Here is a 27946-nt window from a genome sequence, read left to right as displayed (position 1 = left end):
CGCCTTCAAGTAAGCCGCTCATCAGATATGGAAGAAGGGATAATCCATAGTACCTGGGAGTTTAAATATTTGTTTTCTCAAAGTCTTCAAGTAACAGCAACTGGGCATTTGGCACTTCCAGTAATTGCAGAATATCAGAACAGAATTCCAGGTCTAAGTAACATAATTCATGGTGGAAAACTAAGTAACATAATTCATGGTACCATAATTCATGGTGGAAAAGTAAGTCTTAAAATTCTTTTGGGGTGTTCATCAGGAAAGTCATTTGCATATAAAATCTCATGGTCAAAATTTATTTCTTTTTATTAACTTCAAACATACCAAAATTGCAAAAATAGTACAGAGATTTCTTAAAGACCTTTCATCCAAAGTCCTCAAATGTTAACAGTTTTTATTCATTCTATCATTTATATTTTCTACCTCTCCCTCTCTCTGTACAGCACAATATTTTTAGTACTTTTATTCTTTGGACTTAGAATACATAGTCAAAATACTGGTCCAATGTTATTTAGGTATTTCCACCCACCACACTATACACTCTTTGTATGGTTATATCACCTGAAATATAGTTGAATCCGTTTGTCTCTGTGTGTAATCATTTGGGTTCTTCATTCATGTTTGTTTGTTTATATATTTAGTATGAGAAATAGTAGTATGGTTCTGAAACACACAAATGTATGAAAAGCTGTCACTCAACTACTAATCCCCATCCCATCCATTCTACCCTACTCACACCAACCCCATCTTTTCTACTCCATTTGCACCCATCATCTCTAGATAACCAGTCTCAATAGTTTCTAGTTTACCCTTCCTCTGTTTCTTTCTGCACAATTGAGCAGATATGTGTATGTTATCTCATTTCCTCTTCTTCCTATACAAAAAATGGCATTCTATGAACACTCCTTTAAATTTATATTAAATTACATTGGAAATCACTTCATATCAGATTGCAGATAGTTTCTTCAATCTTTTTTCATAGCTACATAGTACTCCATTGTGGGACTGCAGCATAATTTATTTAATCACTCTCCCATATGCATATGTAGGTTGTTTGCAATTACAAATAATGAGGCAACAAACAGCTTTTTGCATATGTATTTTCATATCACTGAAGGTGTATCTTCATTCCAAGAAGAGGACTGCTGGATCAAAAGAAAGTGCATATATTGTTTTGACAGATGCTGTGAAATTTGTTTCTGAAAGACTTATAATAACTTGCATTCCCTCCAAAATTAGAATACCTGTTTTTTCACAGCCTTGACAGAAGAATGTGTTTCACATTTTTAATTTTCAACAATTCAATGAGCTAGAATTGTCATCTCAATATAGTTTTAATTTGCATTACTTGCATTACCCACTTCTAGCCAAGATGGAGGCTGAATTTATCCTCCTGCCAAAAATAAAAAATAAAAAAACTTCAAGAAGTAAGGTTTCAAGATTGCTCATCAAGCAACAAAGAGGAGTATCCCTTGAGAGAGAATAAACAAATGAGTGAGCCCTACCACTGTCCCAGCTTACTGCCTGGAGAGAGTTTCCAGGCTACAGTACAGGGTAGAAGAACTCAGGTAAAGCCTAACTATTTTCCTGAGTCAAGAGATAGAACTAAAAGTTCAAAAAGACTTAGGTGGCTAAAAATTACATGGCACAGTACTGAAGAATGAGAAGCTTCAGGGAAAGGAATCTAGAGATCTGCAGAGGGATCCCTTGAGTGTTCTACAGAGTATCATGGCCACATGCATGTGAGAAACTACATGAAGCCAGAAAAAGAATTGTCTGAAAGGATTAGAGAGACCCATTGCAGCAGCTCTTAAAGGCCTGGGAATAGTCATGATTTGGTGCATCAGACAGAAAATTCAGAAGGGCTTTTAGAAGCCTCAGTTGTGGGGTAAAATTAGCATTAGACTAGATAAATCCTGCCTTATTCTGCTTGCCAAAATTAAAAACAATACCCTAAAGGATCAAACTGTTTCCAAGAAACTTAAAGCATTCCAGGACAAAGCCTAAGAATATTTGTAGGAATATCCAACAAGGTAAAATTCACCATGGCTAGTATTCAATGTTTTAATAATCAAGTGTGCAGAGAAGCAGGAAAATATGACCGTAATGAGGAGAAATATCAATCAACTGAAACTGAACTAAAGATGACAGAGATATTAAAATTAACAAAGACATTAAAAGAGTTATTAGAACTATATTTTACACCTTTGCTAAGCTAGCAGAAAGATTTAAAAGATTAAATGGAGGTATAAAACACATGTAAACAAAAAAATTATTTTAATCAAACGTCTAGAGCTAAAAACCAAAATGTCTGAAATGAAAAACATACTGAATAAAACAAATGTCCAATTAAATATTGCACAAAAAAATAGTAATCTTGTTGACATAGCAATAGAAACGATCTAAAATGAAATGCAGACAGAAAAAGTAGAAAAAAATGAACAGAACATCAGTGAGCTGTGAGACAATATCAAGTTGTCTAATATATGCATAACTGGAGTCCTCAAATATAAGGAGAGAGGAAGAAAAAATATTGAAAATATAATGGCTGAAATTTCTTCAAATTTGATGAAAACTATAAATATTTAAATTCAAACCAAGCACAAGAAATATGAAGAAAACTACACCAAGGTACATCATAATTAACTTGCTTAGAACCAGTGAATTAAAGAGAAAATTCTGAAAAGTAATCCCCCAAAAAGGCATGTTATTGTAGAGGAACTAAAATAGTGTGACAATGATTCCTCACTGAAAATAATTCAGGCCAGAAGACAATTGTGCAACATTTTTTTAAGTACTAAAATAAAAAATAATACTCTATCTAGAATTCTATATCCAGCAAAAATAGCTTTCAAACAAAAAGATGAAATAAAAAAAATTTAGACATATAAAAGCTGATAGAATTTATCACCAGCAGATCTGGACTGTAAGGAATATTAAAGAAACTTCATCAAGCAGAAAAAAAATGATATTGTAGGGGATCTGTATCTACAAAAAGGAATTAAGCATAACAGAAATAACAATAACATGGGTGTATATTTAATTTTTTCTTTTTATTTAAATATTATTTAATGATAATTTGCTGTTTAGAGCAAAAAGAATATCAATGTATTTTAAGATTTATAAGGTAAGTAGAATCCAAATGTATAACAACAATAATAAAATCTGGAAGAGAAATTAAAGTATACTGTTGTAAGCTTATTTTACTATAGTGTAAGTAGTATGAACATCTCTTGAAGGTGGACTATAAGTTGAAGACGTATATAATTAAACTCCAAGGTAATCACTAAAATAATGCAACAGAAAATCATAGCTAATAAGCCAGCAGAAAATATACATGGAATTATTTTAAAAATCGAAAGAAAAATAAGAGAAAAATAACAAACTGTATGGTGTATACAAAAAAACATGAGCAAAATGATAGACTTAAATATAACCATATCAAAACTCACATAGATAATCCCAATTAAATATACAGGGCACTCTCTTCAATAGATGGAGCTGGGAAAACCGGATAACCATATGTAAAAGAATGAAACTGGACTCTTATTTTACACCACATACAAAATCAACTCAAAATGGATTAAAGATTTAAACATAAACTTGAAATTATGAAACTCCTAGAAGAAAACGTAGGGGAAAAACTGTACAACATTGGTCTGGGCAACGGTTTTTTAGATTTGATTCCAAAAATGCAGGCAGCAAAAGCAAAATAGACAAATGGGATTACATTAAAATTTTAAAAACACTTCTGCACAACAAAAGAAACAATAGAGTGAAGACAATCTACAAATTGGGAAAAAATATTTACAAGCCATACATCTGATAAGGGACTAATGTCCAAAATATATAAAGAAGTCAAACAACTTTATAAAAGTAAAAAAAAAGGCCAGGCGCGGTGGCTCAAGCCTGTAATCTCAGCACTTTGGGAGGCCGAGACGGGCGGATCACGAGGTCAGGAGATCGAGACCATCCTGGCTAACATGGTGAAGCCCCGTCTCTACTAAAAAAAATACAAAAAAAAAAAACTAGCCGGGCGAGGTGGCGGGCGCCTGTAGTCCCAGCTACTCGAGAGGCTGAGGCAGGAGAATGGCGTAGACCCGGGAGGCGGAGCTTGCAGTGAGCTGAGATCCGGCCACAGCACTCCAGCCTGGGCGACAGAGCGAGACTCCGTCTCAAAAAAAAAAAAAAAAAAAAAAGTAAAAAAAAAAATTGATTAAGAAATAGACAAAGGACCTGAATAGACATTTCTCAAAAGAAGGCATATAAGTGGCTAACAAATATGTTTAAAAAGCTTGATATCATTAATCACAAGGGAGATGCAAATCAAAATCATAACGAGATATCATTGCATACCTGCTTATAATAGCTAGTATAAAAAGGACCAAAGATAACCAGTGTTGGCAAGGATGTGGAGAAAAGGGAATTTTTGTATACTGTTAGTGGGTATGTAAGTTAGTACAACCATTATGAAAAACTGTATGCAGGTTCCTGAAAAACCCAAAAATATAATTAACATATAATCCAGCAATTCCATTTACGGGAATTTACCTGAACGATTTGAAATCAGTATGTCAAAGAGATGTATGCATGCCTATGTTCACTGCAGCATCATTCACAATAGCCAAGTTATGGACTATCAAGCTAAGTGTCCATCAATGGATGAATGGATAAAGAAAATGTAGCATATGTACACAAAAGAATACTATTCAGCATTAATAAAGGAAGAAATATGTCATTTACAAAACATGATGGAATTGGAGAACATTATGCTAAGTGAAATAAGCCAAACACAGCAGTACCACATTTTCACTTATATGTGGAATTTAAAACAACTCAACTCACATAAGGAGAGAGTAGAATGGTGGTTACCAGAGTCTAGGGTATTGGGAAATGGAGAGATGGTAATCAATGATTACAAAGTCTCAGTTAGATAGGAGAAATAAGTTTTGTTTTTTTAGATATATTGTATAGCATGGTGAATATAGTTAGTAATTGAGTCTGCACATTTCAATATCACTAAGAGAGTAAATCACGAATGTTTTTGTAACAAAAACGTCAAATATTTGACATGATGAATAGGTTAATTAAGCACTCCACATCATTTTGAAAAATCATCATATCATGTTGTACCCCATAAATATATACAACTATAATTTGTCAATACATAATATTAAAAATGTAGAGATAGTCAAGCTGGATAAAAAAGCAAAACTCAGTTATATACTGCATATAGGAAACCCATTTTAAATGTAAAAGATAGACAAAAATAAGTTAAAAGTAAAAGAAGGAAATATATATATATACACACACCTTGATAAGACTAAGTTGCTATATAAATATCAAAGTAGAGTTTAGAGCAAAGATTTATCAGGGATAAAGAGGGTCATTTCATAATAGCAAAGTATATGATATGATATATGATATGATATGATATATGATGATATGATAGAGAAGATGGCCATTCTAATTGTTTATGTACCTAGTAACAGAGCTTCAAAATATATGTATCACAAACCGATATAACTACAAGAAGAAATGACAAATTCACAATTGTAAGTCAGATAATTCAACACTCCTTTCTTAATGTCTGACAGTTGTATCTCTTCAATAATTGAAAATAGTATCCCTTCATAGGCTACATAGGGCCATTTTTACATTTGTTTTTTAAATTGTCTATCCATGTCCTTTTCTCTTTGTTTTGAGATTTTTGGTCCTTATTTCCCTCAAATTTTCAGAAATTCCAGAGTTCTTTATATATTAGGAATATTAATCCTTTATTTTTTATATATAGACAAATCTTTTCTCTCAATTTGTAAGTTTTGTTTTGGCTTTACTTACGATCTTTTTAACATGCAAATACTTTTATTTTATGTATTCAAATCTGGCATGCTTTTCCTTTATTACGTCTGGATTTTGAGTCATAAGGCTTTTCTTTCAAGAGAAATTCACCTATGTTTTCTTGCAATATATTGCTTTTTTTTTTAACCCTTAGATCTCTGATCACTTTGGAGTTTATTCTTTTGTATAGCATTAAGTATAGATCTAATGTTATCTTTTTTCAAATTGCTACCCCACTGTCCCAACACCATATATTAAAAAGTCTATATATGCCCTAGTGATTTGAAATGCTAACTTCATTATATAATGAACTTCTACACATATTTGAGTTTATTTATGGACTTTATTCTCCTGGTCTGTTTACTCATTTGCCATTACTGTACTCCATAGTTTTAATTATAGACTTTATAGTCTGCTTTAATCTCTATTAGGACTATTCTCATATCCTCTGCATTTGTAATTTTCTTTTTAAGTATATTCCTCACTATTCTGGCATGTTTGTTTATCCATATGAACTTTAGTATCAACTTGACTAGCCTCATCATAAAAACTTCGGGGAATGTGTTACATTTATAAATTAAAAAGTTATAAAAATTTAAAAATTATAAATTAACTTATAAAGAACTAACTTCTTCATGATGTTAAGTTGTCCTACCCACCAAAAGGGTATGTCGTTTTATTTGTTCAGATGTACTATTGTGTCTTTTAGGAGTATTTTAAAGCTTTCCTCATATGAAATTTGTATATTTTCTTTTAAGTTTATTCCTAAATACTTAATCTTCTATGTTGCTACTGCAAATGGTGTTTTTTTCTACCATTAATTATATCCTCTAACTGGCTGTGCTATTTTCTACAAAAGCTATTAATTGTTGTATACTAATTTTACCACCAAATAATTTTTCTTTTATTATTACAGAATTTATTTTCTAAGCATTCCTAGGTATACTATCACATCATATGCCAATATAGATAATTTTACTTCTTTATCACTTCTTATACCTCTAATTCATTTATCTTGTATAATTGCATTGGCTAATACCTTCAGAAAACTGTTGAATATAGTGGTGACAGTGGGCAGTTCGGCCTTGTTCCTGATCTTAAGGGAAATTCCTCTAGCGCTTCTTCATAAGTAAGTGGTACACTTTAGAACTAGAGTATTTTGTCATGTTAATAAATAATCAATAATATCTGATAAGGGTTTAATATTAGCAATACATAAAGAATTTCTACAACTTGACAACCAAAAGACAACCCAATTTTAAAATGGGCAAAGGACTTGAATAGACATTTCTCCAAAGAATATCTACAAATGGCCAAGATGCACATGAAAAGATGCTCAACATCAGTACTCACTTGGGAAATACAAATCACAGCCACAATGACATATGACTTCACATCTGCTAGGATGGCTATAATTTTTTAAAAAGAAAATAAAAATGACAAATGTTTGTAAGGATGTAGAAAAACTGGAACCCTCGTACGTCGCGGGGAAGGCAGGGAATAAATTGGTGTAGTCACTGTGGAAAACAGTTTTGTAGTTTCTCAAAAAGCTAAACATGGAATTATTTTATGACCCAGCAATGCCATTCCTAGGTTTATACTCAAAAGAACAGAAAATATGAATTCAGATACATATATGCCAATGTGCATTGCACCATTATTACCAATAGCCATAATGTAAAAACAAACCAAGTGCCCATCAATAGATGAATGAATAAACAAAATGTAATAACACATACACACAAACAAACACACACACACACAGGAATATTATTCAGCCATAAGAAGGAATGTAGTTTTGACACATGCTACAGCATAAACGAATCTTGAAAAAATGTTATGTTACTTGATAAAAGTCATACACAAAAGGGCAAATATTATATAATTCCACCTAGTCATATCTAGAATCTAGAAAAAGTAGATTCATAGAGACAGAAAGTACAGTAGACGTTACTAGGGAGTTTGAGGACTGGGGAATGGGGAGTTATTGTTTACTAATTACAGAGTTTCTATTTAGGGTAATGATAGAGTTTTGGGAATAGATAGTGGTGATCGTTATAAAAACTATGAATGTAATTAATAGTAATGAATTGTGCACTTAAAATGGTTAAAACTGTAACTTTTATATTTATTTTACCACAGTAGAAATCAGAGAAAGAATACATCCATTTATATTTTGAGTATTTTATCAAAAATGGGTATTAAATTATTTTGAAGCCTTTTTCCACATTTTGGAGATTATTCCAAGACTTTTTTTCCTTAGAACCATAAATATAATATATTCTATTAAGGAATATCCTAGTACTGATCCAAGCTTGCACCACTGGAATAATTCCACTTGAACTTTGTATAATCTAATATTAATGTGGTATTTGATTATATTTGCTCATATTTTATTTGGTCTTTATTTCCAACCAACCAATATTTTATAATTACTGCAATTGTTATAGATATGAGAAAATAAGTCATCTGATTTAAATCTCAATAATAAATAATTCTAGAAAACATTGCCTCAAGATATAAATTAAAAATGACTTTTAATGGATGAAATAAATCAGACCAAACTAAGTTCCCATACACATTCACGAGAAATTCTAGAACTCTGTATTGCTTCCTGTCCTCTGATGACATTTTCAACCTCTCTGCTTTCAACCTTATCTAGCTTTACAGAAGATGTGCTATAGCACTCCATCTAGCACAATGTTATTTTCAGCAGCAAAGCCCCTAAAGAAGATGCTGGCCTTGAGATATATGTATTTTAAAATGGGATTAATATTAGTAATCAAGTCTCTTCTCATGGTTTAAGTCAAAATGTTACCTGAAAATGTTAGACAGAGGTATTATTGAATTACACTTTTCCAACAAGAATTAAAGATGCAAGATTTCTGATTATGAAGGCAAATTAAAACTAGCTCACAAATTTCACTCCCTCAATTACTTATTAAAATACAAAATTAAATTCAGAAAAAAATTACCAACAGTAACCAAACAAGAAAAGCAAAATAACTAAATGTAATAAACCTCAAAACCTAGCAACCAAGGAAAGAAATAGAGATGATGTGGGTGAGTCAACAAAGTACTAAGAATTGTCATTAATATTTCCAAATCTGGAGAGAGGCAAACTGAGCAAGTTTTGTTATCTTCTTCATTTTCAATCTGCAGTAGAAAAGAAAAATAAGAAGAAATAAATAATATAGGGAAAGTGAACCACAGGGCTATTTCTGTATGACAGATGTAAATAATCTAGTCTATACAATAAATTTGGTCAAAGATCCAAAAAGTATTCTTCTGAGTGATAGACCATGATTCCCATTTAAATTGCAGAATCTCAGAGGAGACAGCTCAGACCCCAAATAAAAGCTAAATGTCACCTCAGCTGAGTTCTCCCACATAACTACCTCAAAATGTTTTCACCCCTGAGAAATAATTTTCTCCGTCTTCCAAGGAGATGAGGCAAAGAGGCAACCAGGAGGAAATAAATACAAAAATCCTGGAAGAAAAAAAGCATGATCAAGAATATAATGCTAAAGAAAGATGTCACATATGAAGATGAAAAACAGGTAGATAAAAATGTTATAGAAATTTGGGAATACTACACTCCTAAGCCCTTAGGGGGCTGTGAGAAGAGGGCCTTGTTCTTAACAATGAAATTCTGCCAACTAAGAGAAAAAGCGAAAAAGAGTCAGAAAAAGAGAAGCTGTGGTAAAAGAAGTAGTAGTGATGACTGAATTAATATACCTATAGAATAAACATTGAACAACTATAGGAATTATAGATACAAAAAGAATGTAAATGTTATAAACTTAAACAATGCAAAAGTAAAATAACTAACAAAAACTGAGAAGTGGGCGTAGAGATTTGGAAGAAAGTATATTATGCCCTTATCTTTCAAAACAGAAAGCCAACTGTTTCTTTTAAAAATAAATATATAGCTTCTATAAACTAGACATAATGAGAAAGCCTCTTAATTTTTCATAATGTCCCTCCTCCCCAGTTTTTAAGCCTTAAGGGGAATCTTTTAGCAAATATTATCTCTAATGCTAAAAATAAACATTGATATGGGATTCAGCAACCCCACTAGTTCTACGTTGGTTTCTTCTTTTCTATAAAGTAAAATAAAATGTATCAATTTATATTTAAATAGCATCTACAGGATGACCCCATTTTTACAAAAGCCTTTCCATTTGTCCACCCATCCATATGCCCACTCACTCATCCTTCCATTTGTATAAATGTGTAAGAATGATATCTATCTAATATTAATGATGTTAATTTCTAGGTGGTGGTATTAATTTTCCTATTTTTAATTTTCATACATTTCTATATTGATTCTTTCTCAAAAGGATCTTTAAAAGAAAAACAACAATTATTTTTCTTTGAAAACAAACAGAAGCAAATATGCCAAGAGATTAACCATGTTTAGTGCTGGGTAGCAGGAAGACAAATGATTATTCCCCTCTTTGTACATTCCCTCATTCGTTAAATTAAAAAAAAAAAAAAAGATTAAAGGGGCTGTATTCATCATGCTGCCCAAAAATGAAGTTATTCCTCAGCATAGAAAGTGATACAAAGGTCACAACCAAACATTTTCATTCTTAAGTACTTTCAGACAGCTAACCCAAAGACAACAGGCAAAATCTCAACTAAGAGATTTCCCCTAAATCAATTATTAGGCCTTTTGGCTTTTTGTAACAAATTATCACCTTATTATTATGTAATGAAGTATAATAGTATGCAGGTAGCCTAGACAAGGGGCATTGGACAGCCATGTTTTACTTTTTAAATCTCCCTATTACTTCAGAAGAGAAATAAAAGAAAAAGGAATAAAAAAGACTAATGGATACAGAGGCGCAGAATCTTGAAAATTCTAGAATCTAAGTAATGGGTATACAAGGGTTAATTATAACATTCTTTCTAGCTTTTTGTACACTTGAATTTTTTATAATACATTTTCTTAAATTATCCTTACATATCACACAAAATAAGTATTCTTTGCAATTATTTCATAAGCTCATCTGTAAAACAAAACACCTCTTGGGAGCCCGAGGTGGGTGATTCATGAGGTCAAGAGATCGAGACCATCCTGGCTAACATGGTGAAACCCCATCTCTACTAAAAATGCAAAAAAAAAAAAAATTAGCTGGGTGTGGTGGCAGGTGCCGGTAGTACCAGCTACTGGGGAGGCTGAGGCAGGAGAATGGCATGAACCCGGGAGGTAGAGCTTGCAGTGAACCAAGATCATGCCACTGCACTCTAGCCTGGGCAACAGAGCGAGACTCAGTCTCAAACAGGAAAAAAAAAAAAAAAAACACCTTTTCCTTTGGGGAGCTAAGCCAATTGGTTAACATCTCATTGTGAATTATTTTAATCAAACTTAAAATATCTTAATCAAATATTTTTCCTCCTATCACCTAAGATCACTTATACAAAGGGCCTATTTGATAAGGGAAAAAAACGAAAGCATGGGTATTTTAGAGAATAGGACATTTCAGAATGTAGACAGAGATAGCAGTAGAGTTGGAAATGAAGTAGCAACTTACACATGGAAACCACATATGCATTTGTTTTCTTTGAAAATTTATCTAGCTTTTTGTTATCACATGAAATAATTTCAAGTACTTCTTAGCTTTCCTCAGATCAAGAAGTGAATATCGTCTTAAACACTTTCCTACAAAGGGTCAAAAATATAAATAGATTCATATTGTACTATTTGTAGTTATCTGGGAGACTTTTCTTCTCTTTTTACCCATAGTGGAATAAATACGATAACAGTTTTTGAGTATCTGATATGATAGCACTTGATATAATATGATGTACACGGAACTAAGTACTTTAAATAGATGAATTGCATAAATATATACAAGTATGTAGAATGAGGTCAGAGAAGTCAGGAAAATTCCTCATGGTCAGATAGCTAATATATAGTACAAGTAGGATCCTGACACAGAAAGTCTAAGTCCAAACTTATTTCTATCACTTTCTGTAAATGTAACTCAAAATTATCTCTAAAGAGACACAAAAATATGACTTATCAGATTGGCAAAAATATGTGCAAGTCCTTCCTCAGCAATGTTAGAGATTCTGCCAGAAAGGTAGAAACTAAACCTAAAGACCTTGGCTATAAGTGTAGCCCTGTAAGAGACTAGGCTGGCAATGAAAAAGCCATTCATGATCCCCTTCTCCTTCAACTGCTTTCCACTTGAGAAACTGGAAAATCAAAACATTTGCATGACTAGTCTCCTTTGCAGCTAGGGTTAGTCATGTGACCTAGTTCCAGATAATGAGACATGGAAGAAAGCCTGCTATGGGGCTTCTGGAAAACAATTTTTTTAACCTTGATTACCTCTGTCTTCCAAATAAAAATGGTATAAATAGAATAATTCTCTGTCATGCATCATCCACTGCTTCCTCTTGTAGAATGTGGGCCTGCTGTGACCATCTTATAATGATAAAGGGAAGGTCAGAGGATTTGCAGGAGTGCAATCAAGTCCTAACATTGTCAACCTCCTGTACCAATACCAGAAACCACTTACCTTCAGACTTTCTGCTATGTGAAAAAATTAAACACCTATTTCTTTAAGCTACAGTATGTTGAGTATTTTGTTTTATTTGTTTCTTTTGTTGTTGTGGATACTTGCATCTTAAAATATTCCTAATTAATGCCAGTTTCAGCACCTAATAATTATGTCACCTGAAGTATAACTGAACCACAATTTCTTCATTTGCTGCAAAGACTAAATGAGGTAACAATTTAAAAATACTTAGCTTTTCACACGCAGTGAGCATTCCAGTAAAAACAGTTTAATCTAAGACATTAAGGCTCACCATGCCTAGCACCAAAGAACACTTTAGTGGGAGAAGCTATATGTTAAACATTGTCACCAAAGAATCCTTGCTCTAAGGCAGATTACCTAACGGGCATGAAAGGACTCTATGCTATGGACTGAACTATGTTCCCCCAGAATTCACATGCTGAAGCCCTACCCTCTAATGTGATGGTATCTGGAGACGTGGTCTTTGGGAGGTAATTAGGTTTAGATGAGATCATGAAGGTGGGGCCTTCATAACAGGACTATTGACCTTAGAAGAAGAGACACCAGAGATCTCCCTTTTATCTCTCTTACTGCCCCACCCCCACCCACTCCACCATGTGAGGTTGCCAGGATGCAGAGAGAAGACAGAGATCTTCAAGCCAGGAAGACAGCCCTGACAAGGAACCAAATCTGCCAACACCTCAATCTTCGACTTCCCTGACTCCAAAACTGTGAAAAATAAATTTCTGTTGTTTAAGCCACCCAGTCTGTGGTATTGTGTTATGGAGTCCAAGCTGACAGTAAACACTGTATGATCAGCTCCTGTTACAAAGAAGTAGATAGAACAAAAAGAAAAAATTGGACTGCATAATAAAGTCTGGTATCTTCCACAAGTACCTAACAAAAGATAAATGTTCTTCATAGGCTACTAATCTTCCATTTACCCCTCAGCCTATAGCTGCTCCAAAGACTCCACACTTTCTTTGGATCAGGAGTGGAGACAGAAAATCCCACATTCATTTATCTTTCTTTCCTACCCTGCTGGGGGATGGGAAGTGTAGCACTCACTTTACAGCCAATTTCCCTCATGGTTTAATATATAGCAAGATAATTAATCACATTGGGTTTGGAGTTATTCAACGTGGTTTCAAATTAAGGTTCTGCCAATTATTAACTTTGTGGCCTTGGTTAGGCCAATTTTATCATTTACAAAGTAAGAATAGTATCTACATCATAGAGTTATTGTGAATACTAAATGAGATCATGTATAAAAAGCACTTAACCAATGCTTGGTATTATAGAAAGTACTTGATAAATGTCACAGCCATATATATATATAAATATTATATATATATTATAAATATATATAAATTATGTAATATTTATATATAATATTTATATATTATATATTTATATACTATATATTTATTTATATATAATATAAATATATATTTTTATATGTATATATAATTATACATATAAATATGTATATTTATATGTATAGTTATATATAAATATATATTTATATGTATATTTATATAAAATATATATTATATATATTTATATAAAATATATATGTATACACATCCAGGCAAATTTTACCTAAATCTTATAAAATTTTAAGTTACCTTATCTCAATCATTTAAAGAGGAAAAACTGACTTTCCTCTTTTTCTACTACTGTTTAGCCTAGCTTACTTCCAAAATGCCAAAGAATGGTGCTTTTTAAATTTTAAAGCAAAAAAATATGCAGTTTATTCTGTGTAACTTTCATTTAAATAAAAGATCCCAAATGAAATCTAATTATTACCTACCTGAGAGCATTCAAGTTAAAAACAAATAATGTTTCAAATACCCCAACAAGGCATAATTGCCTAACGAGTTTATTATCCTATACACAATACAGTAATTATGACCTATGGTACAAACATAAAACAATACAATCTACTTTCTTCCCACAAATACACACTTCATGTGATCAAAACTATACACTAGAAAATATTACTCAGAGCTCATAGTGTAGATGCCAAGCTTTCTAACAGGCCTTAACTTGCACCTGCAAATGGATGGTGACTATTTCTCTTCCAAGTAAAAACTAAATCAAGCACAAAGATCTGGAGCCCCAGAACAATAACATCAAGTTTAGAGCTTGACAAAAAACAAAAGAAATTACATAGTGAAAGAAAACCTGAAGATAAAAATAATGTATTTTATCGACTTGAACATGGATGAAGATAAAACCTACAGGTCACTTTAACAGTAAAGACTCAAATCCTAAATGACAGAAAATTCTTATAGATTACTAAATGAGGCTAGAATATAGATCTAGATCTAACAGGGTAAAGAAAATTCACAGGGCTTCAAAAACAGAAACCCAAAAAAAAACAATAACCATCCAGTTGATCAAGACTTCATGTTCCTATTCTTGGATGTATAGGTTCAAATGGTAAATGATGAGTTGATGCCACAGAGGAAAAAGTAGGTACAGGTAGACTAATGTGATAAGAGCAAAAACACTGAAATGCTTATGTGAGTGTCTTTTTTTCCTCTTAGAAGTTCCGTCTACAATGAAACTGCAGGACTCCTGATACTTTCACAAGAATGCCATAATTTCCACACTGCCATTCTTTTACTCCGAAAAGCTTAACGTATTTCAGTAACAATGAAAAAGTCCCACTATTGAAATACAACAGTGGACACACCCTAAATGTTACAAAGGGAATTAAAGAAAAACGAGTCCAAAGGACAAAACCTGGATACTATAAAACTGAGATTAAAACTGAGACATAAAGTCATTAAAATTCCTAAGAAACTTGTTTTTGGATCATATCGAGCCTTTATATGACCTCATTTTAACCTATACAAGGCAAAAATCATATGACAAATTTTGAGAAATAAAGGGTAAATCAATAATTCTCTTCCTCCAGTTTTTAGACTATCTTTTAAAAATAATACTATTTAATACCTCACTTTCATATTTCAATTTCTGAAGAGTTTGGCTATTGTGACTATATTTCTTTATATGCTAAATATTGCAGCATGTATTTGAATTTCATCTTCATAATTACAATGCTGTTTATTAACTATTTTTAATAGGAAGTTCTTGCCTAACTTCAGTAATAACATGCCTTCGGATTCTCAGAGAATCAGATGAAAACTTACATTTTCAAAATAACAGTATTTTAAATAAGATATGCTATGTAAATATGCTGAAAGTTAGTTACAAATTGCACAATTTAAGTATTGTGCAAGAAAATTCATCCAAAACCTAATTCCACGTTTTATTTGATTTAGTTTTTGAAAATCAGCTTTTTCTTAATTCATGAAAATAAAACTGCCAGCTTAGTTAATACATATTTTATGCATTATAACTTTATCACTGAGTAATTAAATTGTATACCAATGAGGCATACTAACTCTTGAAAAATCTATATTCTGATGCTATACTAACAGTTTTCTTAAGATAAATTAAATCAGAAAAGGGTGAAAACAATTTCAAAATGACCCAAAGCTTCAGTCCACACACGTTGTTTGAAAACAAAGTTTTTCAATGGTAAGGCAAACAACAAAATGTATCAAGAAATGACTTAATCAAAAAAGGCCATTTCTTTCTCAATGCTTGACTCCATTAGTCTTATTGGCCAACCATGGACATACGTATATATTTTCAGTGTATGTGTAAGAGTCAAAGATTTCCTTGGAGATGTCAGTTTTGTCGAAAATGCAGATACAGTAATTTTGATGCCAAAAATGATATCAAATTTGCTTTCCCCACAAAAATTTTGGATTTGGTCCTTGATTTATCAAAAGCAGAGACCTTTGTGAGAAGTGAATGACTCAAATTGGTTAGCCCACCAAATCTGGGCTTAAATAAAACAGAAAGTTATAATACCTTATTTGAGCTTTTTTTTTTTTTTTATAGAAACCGTATGTATGACTTTCACTTTCTAGAAAGTGGTTTTCTCTTGAACACACATCAGAACCATTCATCATAATATAATTGCAAGTTGTCAGTCAGGGCCGCACCCTTCACTTTGTGGCAAACCGCCAACACATCTGTCAGAAGCACTCATAAGCTTCCGTGTGTTATTGTAATCCTCTACAAAGAGAACAAGCTCATTCACCGATTTCACATTTTCCAAACAAAACAATGACTTCTTAAAACCCAATCCAAATCAAATTGTGTTTCCCTACAGACCATGAGCTACTTTCTCACTGAATGACTGATGGCACCAGTAGTTAAAGGGAATCATATTATCTTGTATACAGTTGAATTACTTTTGTGCTAGACATGCATTTTTAAAAACAAAGAAAGGTGTTCATATTGTATGGTTATATGTCTAAATATTCAACACGCATATACAAGGGACACTGTAATAACATAAATAACATACTATTTCAATAAATTCATTTGCCTTAATCATCTTTTTATCATATAAATACTACATATTGATAGAAACCAAATCCATTTTAGTTAAGAACAAAATGTACCCTGAAGTTATAGCAGATCAGTACAACTGTCATTAATTTAAATCATCCCTACAATCTGAAAGAGTCAGCTCTCAACAAAGTAGGACAGTAGAAAGAGGATAAACTTCCTTGCAGCTACACAAGAGTTAAATAAAGAGAGTTTTTCTATTCACTCTATGTATCTACCCTTCCAAAGAAGTTTCCAAGTATCAGAAGTAAAGTCTAAAACTTTATTACCAACAGAATAAATCCCTTAAAAAAAATTGGATCCAATATGTCAAATGTTCACAAGTCATAACTTTTCAAATGGATTTTGGTCGTGTATGTGTCACATGTATGTGTATGGTCATTGCTACCCTGCCTGCATGCTCTCTCTCTCTCAGTAACAGAGACCCCAAAATGCTATGTCAAAGAAGCTTTTGTACCTTTATTTGAATGAAAGACACATGAATTACTATTGAGGATATGGGCATTTTTCCCACAAGATAGAGCATAGAGCAATCTTTACAAAGACACACATAAATATTTATATCCACACGTTATATATAGATGTATTTCATTTTTCCTACTGTATTTGTCAGACAAAATCAAAGCTTTCAAGAATAGTGGAAGTGATGGAAACAAAATCTCCAAACCTAGTAAAACTTTGTTGATTCTTAGTAATCAATAACATACATATTTAATAGACCCTATGATGACTATAAAACAGATTCCATATTAACATCTGTTAATATAGTACTTAAGACAGGCAAGTGATTTCAACACTTTATATTATTTAAGTTTCATTTAATGTGTCATTTAATGTTGTCACCTAGGTAATAACATCCCAATATTATAAAAGATTCAAAGAGGTTAAGTGACTTTCCCATGATGATACACCAACCCAAATTCCTATTTTCAGATTCTAAAAAAGTCATGGTTTTATTATGTGTATTTTCACTGAGTTATATGAACACACAAATATAAACGTTAAAATACAAGCAAGTTACATAATATTTAGACAAGTTATATACACAAGTTATTATAAATAAAATCACATATATATAAAATCATATACATATATATATACACACACCCTTTTACTAAAAAGGACAATACAGATTTAGGAAATTCAGGACATACAGTAGCTGCAAGAAAAAATATTTAATTTGGGATACCTTCTCTCATGAATCTCAGTAAGTTTACCAATATATTTTCATATATTCATTTCTCAGTCAAATACAGAGTCATGAAACTCAAATAAAATGCCTTATATCTGTTCCCTTCCATTGGGGTGAGGAGACGCAATCAAATAATTCTTTTACTAAATGTTATAAAATAATAATAACAAATACGTATTTGATAAAAGGATAATGAAGCCATGCCTGCCAGTCTTTATTGGAAAGAGATACAGATATTCATTCATTTTACTTTTCATCAAGAAAGTAGTAAGTTTTCTGGAATCAAAATAAAGTTTATTTTTAAAATGTTTATAAGTTTAATTATTGGAACATTACATATACAATGAATGTGGAGTAGAGATTAATACAGGAATTTCTCAAATATGCAAAGTAACTCTATCAAACTGGTCAGCTATAACTGTTTCTTGATACCCACTAACTTTTTAAAATTTTTAAGCCCATTTTTAAATAGTAGTTAAAAAAACACATTTCCATAAGAAGAACATTTGATCCTGAACAGTTTTTGAAAGTCTATTTGCCATTTTAAAGATACATAATTCATTATTATTGAATTATATTTATTATTAAACCATAGCAAAAATAGGTATGAATTTTCAGGTTATCTAAAGGAATTTCAAACTAAATATCAATTGTCAAAATATGTATACATCAAAAAACTATACATTTTGACAATCCATTACTACTTTATCAGCTATGAAAATTAAAAATATTTTTAAACCACAGTTTTAAAATTAATGTTCTTACTACTTGAAGTGTGATTATACATGCACACATCTATTTGCCCAATATTTTGCCAAGATATTAAATACAACTCTATAATTGCCCATATTAAAAATGAGAGAATCAAAATTTATTTGATCAAAGAGAAAAAGGGAGCCCTATGAGATGTGTGTGTATATTTGTAAATTATATATAATTTGTATATATTATATATATTATATACATATTATATATTATATACATATATTATATATATGTGACTTTGCTGAGGGTCAAAGTCAAATATAAAAATGAAAACATTTATTTTGGTGCCACCCAGTTCATATCAATTGAATGGCAATATCCAAACCACATTTCAAGTAGTAGATGACTCAAATAGTATTCATGCAAGAAACAGGCTGTTTTTACTATCTATAAACAAGAAAATTTGACAGCCTACTTTTAAAAAATAAATTGATTAAAAATATTAAAATAGAAATATAATATCAAAAATATCACATAGAATTCTTGAATGCTTTTGTAATAAAAAGTAGATGATTTTATGTTGTACAATAAAAGTGCTCAAGATAATTATGTTCAAAAGGTGAAACAATAAATTATCCCAAATAAGTTACCTCTAGATAGTTTATCAGAAAATAATTTTCTTTAAACCATAATTTTCAAAAGAAATCAGAAACACACACATACATAAACACACAACACTAACATAAGAAAACCCTTTGTAAAACACTAAAAGATTACTTCTGTGGCTTTAATTTTATTTCAATTAAAGCTGCTAAAACTTATTAAGAACATTTTTATTTTTATTTTGTGTTATTAAGCACTACATAGCAAAAGAAATTATCTCAAGTGAAGGACATAAACAAACCTATAACAAAGAATGATTATATTTGCCATAAGAAAGGAAACTCTATTCAATGCTGCTAATGTTCTACAATTTCAGTTACTTTTTAAAAAGTTCTCTAGATTTATGCTATTCTCCTTTAAGCAGTTATGGTTTAAAACAACTAAGGTACCCCTGAAATCTTGAAAGAAAGACTTGCTGAAAAATATAAAAGATGACCAAATTCAGAGTATCATTATGCACAGTTTCTAATATTGACATTTAAATAATGTGCTTATGCTATTAAAAATGAGATAGAATATTCTTTCTTCTTACATTAATATTTAGCAGGAAAGAAGTGTTATTTTCAACCCTAAAATGTTAACTCCATTTACCTAAGACTACAGATACCTTCTCTCTCAAGTCTACCAAGCTGCTTCTGATATCTCTTATGATAGAGAACTGGGTGTTCATGCTAATCAAATAATCTAACTAAAAGAGTTACTATATTAGTACATGGGCTATTAATTTTCATAGAGTTTATGTTATTTGCTACTGAACATAATTTAGTTTGTATTGACTCAGGAATTATTTAATAATTTGCAAATGTTATTGTCATTTGTGAATAGGCAAAAATATCTGTTGAAAGAGTGTTCTGACAGAGTACAAGTAAACCTAGTGTTACTGTATGTGAATATAGAATATTTTCAATCTTACACACTTCAAAGATGTTTTAGTTCTCATAACCTTTACTCTACATTTCCCTTCTTATTCATGCTTCCATTATAGAGTTTAACATTTTATATTAATATAACCTTTTATATTCACTCCCCAATGGATATTTGTTGACCACCTTTTATTTTCCAGGCAATATGCTAGGTTCTGGAAAGAAAAACGTGAATTAAACAAATATGGTGCCCTTCCCTGGTTGAGCATCAGTTTATTAGGGAATACAGGCACATCATCAAGCAAACGCAAACGTGTTTTAGAAGTGCTGTGATCCAGGAAGTGTGGGTGCGATAGAAACCCATGTGTGTTAATCTACTCCTACATTCATACCAAACCCACCTGCTACTATTTCCCTTGTGAGCCTCTTCTGGTAAAGCTGTATTTTATTCTAATTCTTGTCCCATGTGCCTATCACTGTGCTCACTTAATCTGCTTGGTGTTTTTAATTATTTTTCAGTAATAATGAAACACATGTCCTAAGCTCTAAACACTTTCTTAACTCTTCTTATTTATGACCATTAGCATATAACTAAGGTACATTAAAAGCACACAGCATATACTTCAGTTGCAAATTAGATTATAAATTATAATTTTTTAGATAAAACAGACTATTTCTAGGTTTTATTGGAAGGGCAGTATAGTCAAGTGAGCCTGACTGGACAACAGATGAAACAAACCTGCCAGTTTTCTTTCATTAAATATAAAAAACAAAATAAATGACATTAAATTCTCAAATAACTAGACTACAATAAACATAATGCTAATTAACTGAATGTTTTAATATTAAACTGATAGAAAGAATAATTGTAAAAAATATTTTTAAGGCAGGTGCAGTGGCTCACACCTATAATTCCAGCACTTTGGGAGGCCAAAGCAGGGGGATCATCTGAGGTCAGGAGTTCAAGACCAGCCTGATCAACATGAAGAAACCCCGTCTCTACCAAAAAGACAAAAAATTAGCTGGGTGTGGTGGCGCATGCCTGTAATCCCAGCTACTGGGGAGGCTGAAACAGGAGAATCACTTGAACCTGGGAGGCGGAGGCTGCAGTGAGTCGAGATCGCACCATTGCACTCCAGCCTGAGCAACAAGAGCGAAACTCCATATATTAGAAGGAATTAAAAAATTTTTAAATGTCAGGGTGTTTTTCAACATGCCAGTGACTGTCACTGTACTTGATATACAACAAGAGCTCAATAAATGTCTGTGAACGAATGAAGAATTCACTCAATTTTCTACACTTCCTATTATGCTGTATCCTATGATAATCACAAAGACTCAGAGATACTTCTGAGACGTTGCCTGATCCTAAATCAATAAAAGCTATTTCAGTTATATTACCAATACAAATGTGCTATGGCAGGAAAACCACCTAAAGTTTCTGTAAATGTTTTCAATTGGTATGGAAACATATGAGTCTTCTGATGAACCCTCAAATATAATATATATTTGTTTGTATTTTCCATTGTTAGAATTTCCCAAGAGAATAAATATTTGGCATAGAAAAATAAAATGGATGTGTTTCTATTATATGCCTTATAAAATGATAAGATACATTGTTCCAATGTAAAAAGTACTCACAATTTCAGGAAACTGAGCTTCTTGAAATAAAGCATAAGATCATGATTTTTAAAGCCATATAAAATGAATATCCAGTTGTTGTCTTATTTCATGCCTCTGGAGAGGATTTCCTTCTCAAATAAGAGAATGTCTTTTACAGATTTCCAGGGTCCACAGTGATGTTCAGAATAAGCTGCTAGATAAAAGAATCTCAGTGTGTACTGGGGTCTATGCAACGTAGTTTTGTGTCTAAGCAATGACTAATGTCATTGCTTGAAAAGTCTACTGAAGTTTTAATCACTGCTGCTGACTTCCCAACAGGCACACCTGGCAGCAAGAAATTCTTAGTACATATCAAGAAGAAGAGGAATGTTCCTGGACATTCTATTTACTAAACTGCAGGCCAAATTATCTTAAGATATTACTAATATATAACTAACAGATACAGCATATCCTTCAATTCATATTCAGTATATATATGCTATATGCTCCCTCTATATAGCATATACTTCAGTATAACTAAGATATCTTTTAATATGATGATCACTGTGTTCAATGAGTTATTTATGAGCCACATGAATTTTTATGTATAGTGCTGTCTTATAAAAAGGAAATGCTAGCAGACATATTTTGGAAAATTGTGCTTTTACCATTCTCTTCTATTTCGGTACCCTTTGCTTATTTTCTGTCTTTCAATTATTGCAGTCCCGTGCTCATGTTTCATATAAGGAATATAAATTTAAACTATTAATATCTGTTAAATAATAGTAGCAGAAATTTGGGTTTATTTTCTTGTTTTTGACATATTTCATGATTTATATTTTTAATCAAACTTTAATCAAAAAAGTGGTAGAATAGATGAAATATTTATGATTGTTTAAGCTAGATGATAGGTCCATAAGGGTTCATCATACTATTCTCTCTACTTTTGTGTAGGATTGACAATTTTCTACCATAAAGGTTTTTTTTAACAGAAAAAGTTTGTTATGAAAAATGCTAGAAAAAAATTTAAATTTGACAGTTTTTTCAAAACAACATGAAAACACAAATATATTTTCTTGTTGCTGTTATTCACATGGTTATGTAGATGAATCCATGAAATGTAAAATTGTTGTTCTGATGAAAAGAATCACTCAAGAGAAGAACAATAGTTTATTTGATTAGGTATTTGGGGGCAAAGAGACATGCTATGTTGTGCTATCCCATCTCTTCCCGTTAGTCTCTCCTTTTAATCTCTCTGTCTCGTCTCTCTCTCTCTCTTTCTGTGTGTGTGTGTGTGTGTGTGTGTCTCTCTCTCTCTCTCACACACACACACACACACACACGCTTCTCCTATACTGACTACTACTGTCTTTAAAGAACCTCCTCATACCCTGAAGACATTAACAATGGTCAAGTAAAGTACAGGCCAACTGAGTTCATGCAATCCTAATGAGCCTGTAATGCAAGTTAGCCTAAATTTTTACTCCAGCTCCCCCTTTACCAGCTATGCAATACATTAATTTCCTCATTTCTAGAATAACATAAGAATGTCTGTCCTTCCTTACACTAAAAATTTTTATGAGACTGAAATAAGGCATGCAAAAGCCCTTTGCAAACTGTAAACTATGTACGATTAGAGTATTATTAACTTAACAAAGACCCAGAGAATTCCTGGTATACTCACTTATACAACAAAGTCAAGCCATTACACATTTGACCCCACACTGGGAAGCTTTGTCAGGCCTTGGGTACTGTCAGGTGATTCCTAAGTTTCCCACTGACTCCAAAATAGTGAGCAGGGAAGAAGAAAGATGGGTTGTAAATGAAATGTAAAATATATTTAAGCTCACGTTCATTTAATCTGCCTTTAAAAAAAGAGAAGGGTGGAATTCAGCCAAGCTTCCTAGCAACAGTGTCTCCCACCTTCATATATATCCTTCAGGCTTTGCACTGCCTTTCATACTTTACAGGCACACTGGCTATTCATTAACCCGAAAAATGTTCAAGAGACGGGGTAGAGAAAAAGGCAGGAGTACAGTGTGATTTCCCAAGGGTCCAATATTCCCTGGAAATAACTCCGATTCAGAAGATTTTCTTCCCATCATACACAATTTCTTCAAACCCTTGCTCAACTCAAGATTATGTTAAGGCCTGGTCTTTCAACATATTTGAATTTATAGTTATCCTACTCTGGATCAGCCACCTAAATACTTTATTCAACTTCTGTCCACATGACCTGGTGAACCTGCTCTTTTGACATGCTTTATAGTCTCATTTTTACCATTTCCATCGGTTTGTGGGCTTCATGTTTGTTTACAAGGGCATTAGATATACTAAACTAAGTGGAGAAAGCAGATATGTTCTAAAGCTAGAATTTTCTTCAAACCACTGAAATGCTGAACATTGCTACATTCATATATACTTTTTAGTAAGATATTTTAGAGCCCAGTCATTCATTTATTAAATATTCTAACATTTATGGGGGACATACTATTAATATATGCAAGCCTATGAGGGTTTGTCAATGACATACCAGATAGTGAAGTTTCATAATAGTTCAGTTACCAAAAAGTACACCTTTGATTTCTCAGTACTATATGATGCCTCTACGTAGAAGTTATCCTTGGACAAAGAGAAAGTATTTTATATAATACTTTCATTTCCAGAACACATCCAGGGATTTACAGTCCTGATTTGTCTCAAACTTATTTCTTAGTCTCTATTAAACAAATCATATTTAACATAAATATATCCAGAATACAATTTTTCACAAATTAAAACGAAAGCTAATTTCTGACCTTTGGTTTTTAAAATTCTAATCCACAAACTGATAATTATTCAAATGTCAGCTAAAATAATATAATGAATTCTGGGCACAAGATGTCCTCGTATTAATGAATTTATTGAGAGAAAAAAGTAAGTAATGGCACCAAAACAAATGGCAAGAATTAAAACAAAAATTTTAATTTACCAAGAAAAAAATTTTCCATTAGCTATTTGTATAGTTAAAAACAATTATTACTCTCTACTAAAATCAGTTACATGAAGTAAGGTTAATATTTTTCTTAACAGTTTTAAACAAGATGACCTATTAGAGAATAAAATTGACTTAATTTCATACAACTCCCAGGTTGTATGAATGGAAATCAAGGTGCAGGATATGTGACTAGATCTGTGCATATGAAGTAACTGACAAGTTTGGCATACTTTGGTAGCTTCCATAACCTACTCTTTGAGCATGACTATCTTAGGATTTTCATCTTTTAAATAGCTAAGGTTTTCAGCAGGCAGTAAATAATGTGCGTTCAAAAAGACCGGGGGTATCTCACTTTTATCTTTCTAATCAAGTCAGATTGCTATGCCTAAAGACATTTTCCCTCTTTAACTTAAAGAAATGAACACGTCAGATTAGATAAACCAGACAGCTGCTAACAAAAAACCTAGGTGTGCCTTTTAATTTACTAAAGCCCAGATGCATCCAAATCAAAGAATAAAAAGAGCACATAAATGACAAACTCCTAGAAAACTTTCTAGGTGCATCTGGACTTCATTCGCAGCCTATCAATTCTGTGTCTGACAAACCAGTTCGGGATTTAAATCTCTGTAAGGAATAAAAGCAGAAGCTGATTGGCCCAGAGTAAAATGTGGTTTATCATGGGCCTAAAGTCCACCTGAATACACTACAATGCTATGTCCTAAAGAATACCAATACTCATCTTTAAGAAAAAAATACAGTGATGAAAATGGACTTCATGTATTGCTGCAATGGTTCTACTGGGAGCTGAAGTTTAATTAAGATGATTAGATATAAAGTCTTTTAACCAAAAGTCTTTTAACAAGCATCATTTTAATAAAGGAAAAAATCTGAAATTTCCTACACCTGCAATGATTTCCAAGTTTCCATTTCAATTGCCAAATTCACTGTACTTGTTTCAGTTACTACCCTCAGAATGGAGTTAAGTCAACCCAGATGTACTGCCTCTCAGACTATCAAGAAAGTGTCTTCCTCTAGGGCCATGAATCTTCATTTCTTCTAACAAACACAACCAAAGCACAATAAGATCGCTAAAAAATCTGATGAAAATAAACAGCTCAAAACCAAAGAGTAAATAAAACAGCTTTCAAGTTTTCTTAGTTGGTATTATTTCCATCTGAAACCTATGAAATCATCCATTTTATGACACTTTTAATAGTAATATTTGGGGCTATTAGCGTGATAAACTTCTCACCTATTCATCTTTTACTTCTAAAAATCTGCTCGTCTTATGACTAACACCTTGGCATTCAAACAAATACTATGCTGAGACAGAAAAAAATAAAACCTGTATAAATGACAGAGTGTTCAACCATGAACACATTGTCTTTTATGAATATTATAATCACAGAATCAATAAGCCTACAAAGAAAAAACAGGACACAAAACGTGTTTTGTCATTTCTGACGAAGTTATAAAAACAACAGACATTCAATATGCCAAGTGTTCTTCAATCCTTCATAATCATAGCCTTATTGAAGTGAGGACAAAAAGGGTCTAATTGCATAGGAGCAATCTCAATGTAATAGGTTATACACCCAGGCACTGCTGCACAATACAACAAAAACAACGTTCCCTGTGTATAGCAGAATGTCATCTCTCATTTTCAGGCAATTACCTTCTTTCTTGTCAACAGTTTTAATAACCTCCATCATCTCTAAAAGACTTTTGCTTCAGTTAAATAATTTTCAGCTTTTTAATATGCAAATGTGCTTGTTCATATGCATGGGTGAAGTGGCACTGCTACTTGAAATGTGTCAGTACATTGTGGAGCACCTGCACCTCGGGGAAGCTTGATTTAATTGACACCTAATACTATTCATTATTCCACTTAGTGAGCAACTCCTATTAGTCACCTGTAGGTTTTCCTATAAGCAGTGCTTTGACCACCAATAAAAATATGAATATTTCTATAAATAGAATGTCCATATTTAGTAAATGGGGTTCACTACTGTCAGAGCTTTGGGAGGAGATAGGGGGATGATATGGAATCTATAGTTTTTTCAGCAGGCAATTTATAAACTTCTTCTCATTTTTCTATAAATTTATACATATATATGAGGAGTTGTGCTGTCTGGTAAACACAAGATGCTGTTTTCTTTTATGTGGCTCAATAAGTAATATCCTGCTCAATAGAATGAATGAATAAATAAATAAATAAATACATAAATACATAAATAAATAAATGGATGAAAGGAAGGATGGATGAATAGATGGATGGATGAAAGAATGAATAAACAAACAAACAAACCTACCTTGCAGAATACACCATTACGTTTCGGTTTTTTGTTGTTTTTTTTTGTGTGCTTCAGTAGGGTGTTCTCGATTCTAATGGCTCCACCCTAAAGATGCTATTTAAACTGAGTTATTTACCATAATATAGGACCTACATATGCCACAAAGTTAAGAGACAAAAGCAGAATTTTGTCAATAAACAAATATTTACTGATGTCATCTTCTTAGGTAAATTAATGGCTAAAATAATACTATTGTGAGGCATGTGGGTACACATTTTAAATGACTTCAAAATATCAGCAGGGAGAATTATAACACATATGGGATTTTGTGTATTTGTTGGTATTAATGTAATAAACATGTACTGTAAATGATTACAACTTAAGTCTATTAGTCTTTCTTGCCTTTATGAAAATGGAAGGATTAACAATGGAGAGTATGTGCAGACTTAATATTGGGGATGTTTCTTTACCACATGGTCTGTGACCTTATCATTCAGGCCACATTTCTTTCTGGCATTAAGGCATTTGTTAGTCCCAGAGGCTTAAACTACAGATGTTTAACATCCTGCTTATGGGCAGATCATCTGGAATATAAAGTGAGAAATCTATACTACTTATTAGTATATATTATGAGTGTAACAGAGATTTAATAGCCCATTCAAACAAGATTAGTGAAACCATAGCTCAGGAAAGGAAAAGTATCATCTTAACTCAGATATGTTATCAAACCTGTGGGGAAAAACAAAGAAGAACTGAAAGTATATTTTCAGCTGGAATATGTTTTAGGACATCAAAAGAAATTGCCACTAATTAATGTTGTTTATATAATAGTATAAGAAACA

General features: G+C 32.2%; 1 protein-coding gene and 1 long non-coding RNA gene across 52 annotated transcripts in view; both read right to left on the bottom strand.

Annotated features, from left to right (window-relative positions):
• The window catches only part of SOX6 (SRY-box transcription factor 6), a 658308-nt gene that overhangs the window by 300087 nt on the left and 330275 nt on the right, over positions 1-27946 (bottom strand). The window lies entirely within an intron of this gene.
• Positions 53-27536, bottom strand: LOC135967050 (uncharacterized). 3 transcript variants are annotated; one of them, XR_010580873.1, is made up of 4 exons: positions 27123-27536; positions 21873-22047; positions 559-660; positions 53-153 (listed from the first exon to the last, which is right to left on the bottom strand). It is a non-coding gene; the product is annotated as an uncharacterized lncRNA (long non-coding RNA). The 3 variants fall into 3 exon arrangements; XR_010580874.1 differs by having other exon boundaries at positions 21873-22044; XR_012423376.1 differs by lacking the exon at positions 21873-22047.

The sequence above is a fragment of the Macaca fascicularis genome, chromosome 14, assembly GCF_037993035.2.
Source record: "Macaca fascicularis isolate 582-1 chromosome 14, T2T-MFA8v1.1".
NCBI classification, from domain to species: Eukaryota; Metazoa; Chordata; class Mammalia; order Primates; family Cercopithecidae; genus Macaca; species Macaca fascicularis.
The sequence above is the reverse complement of the archived record's forward strand: the minus strand, read 5'-3'. Positions and strand labels throughout refer to the sequence as shown.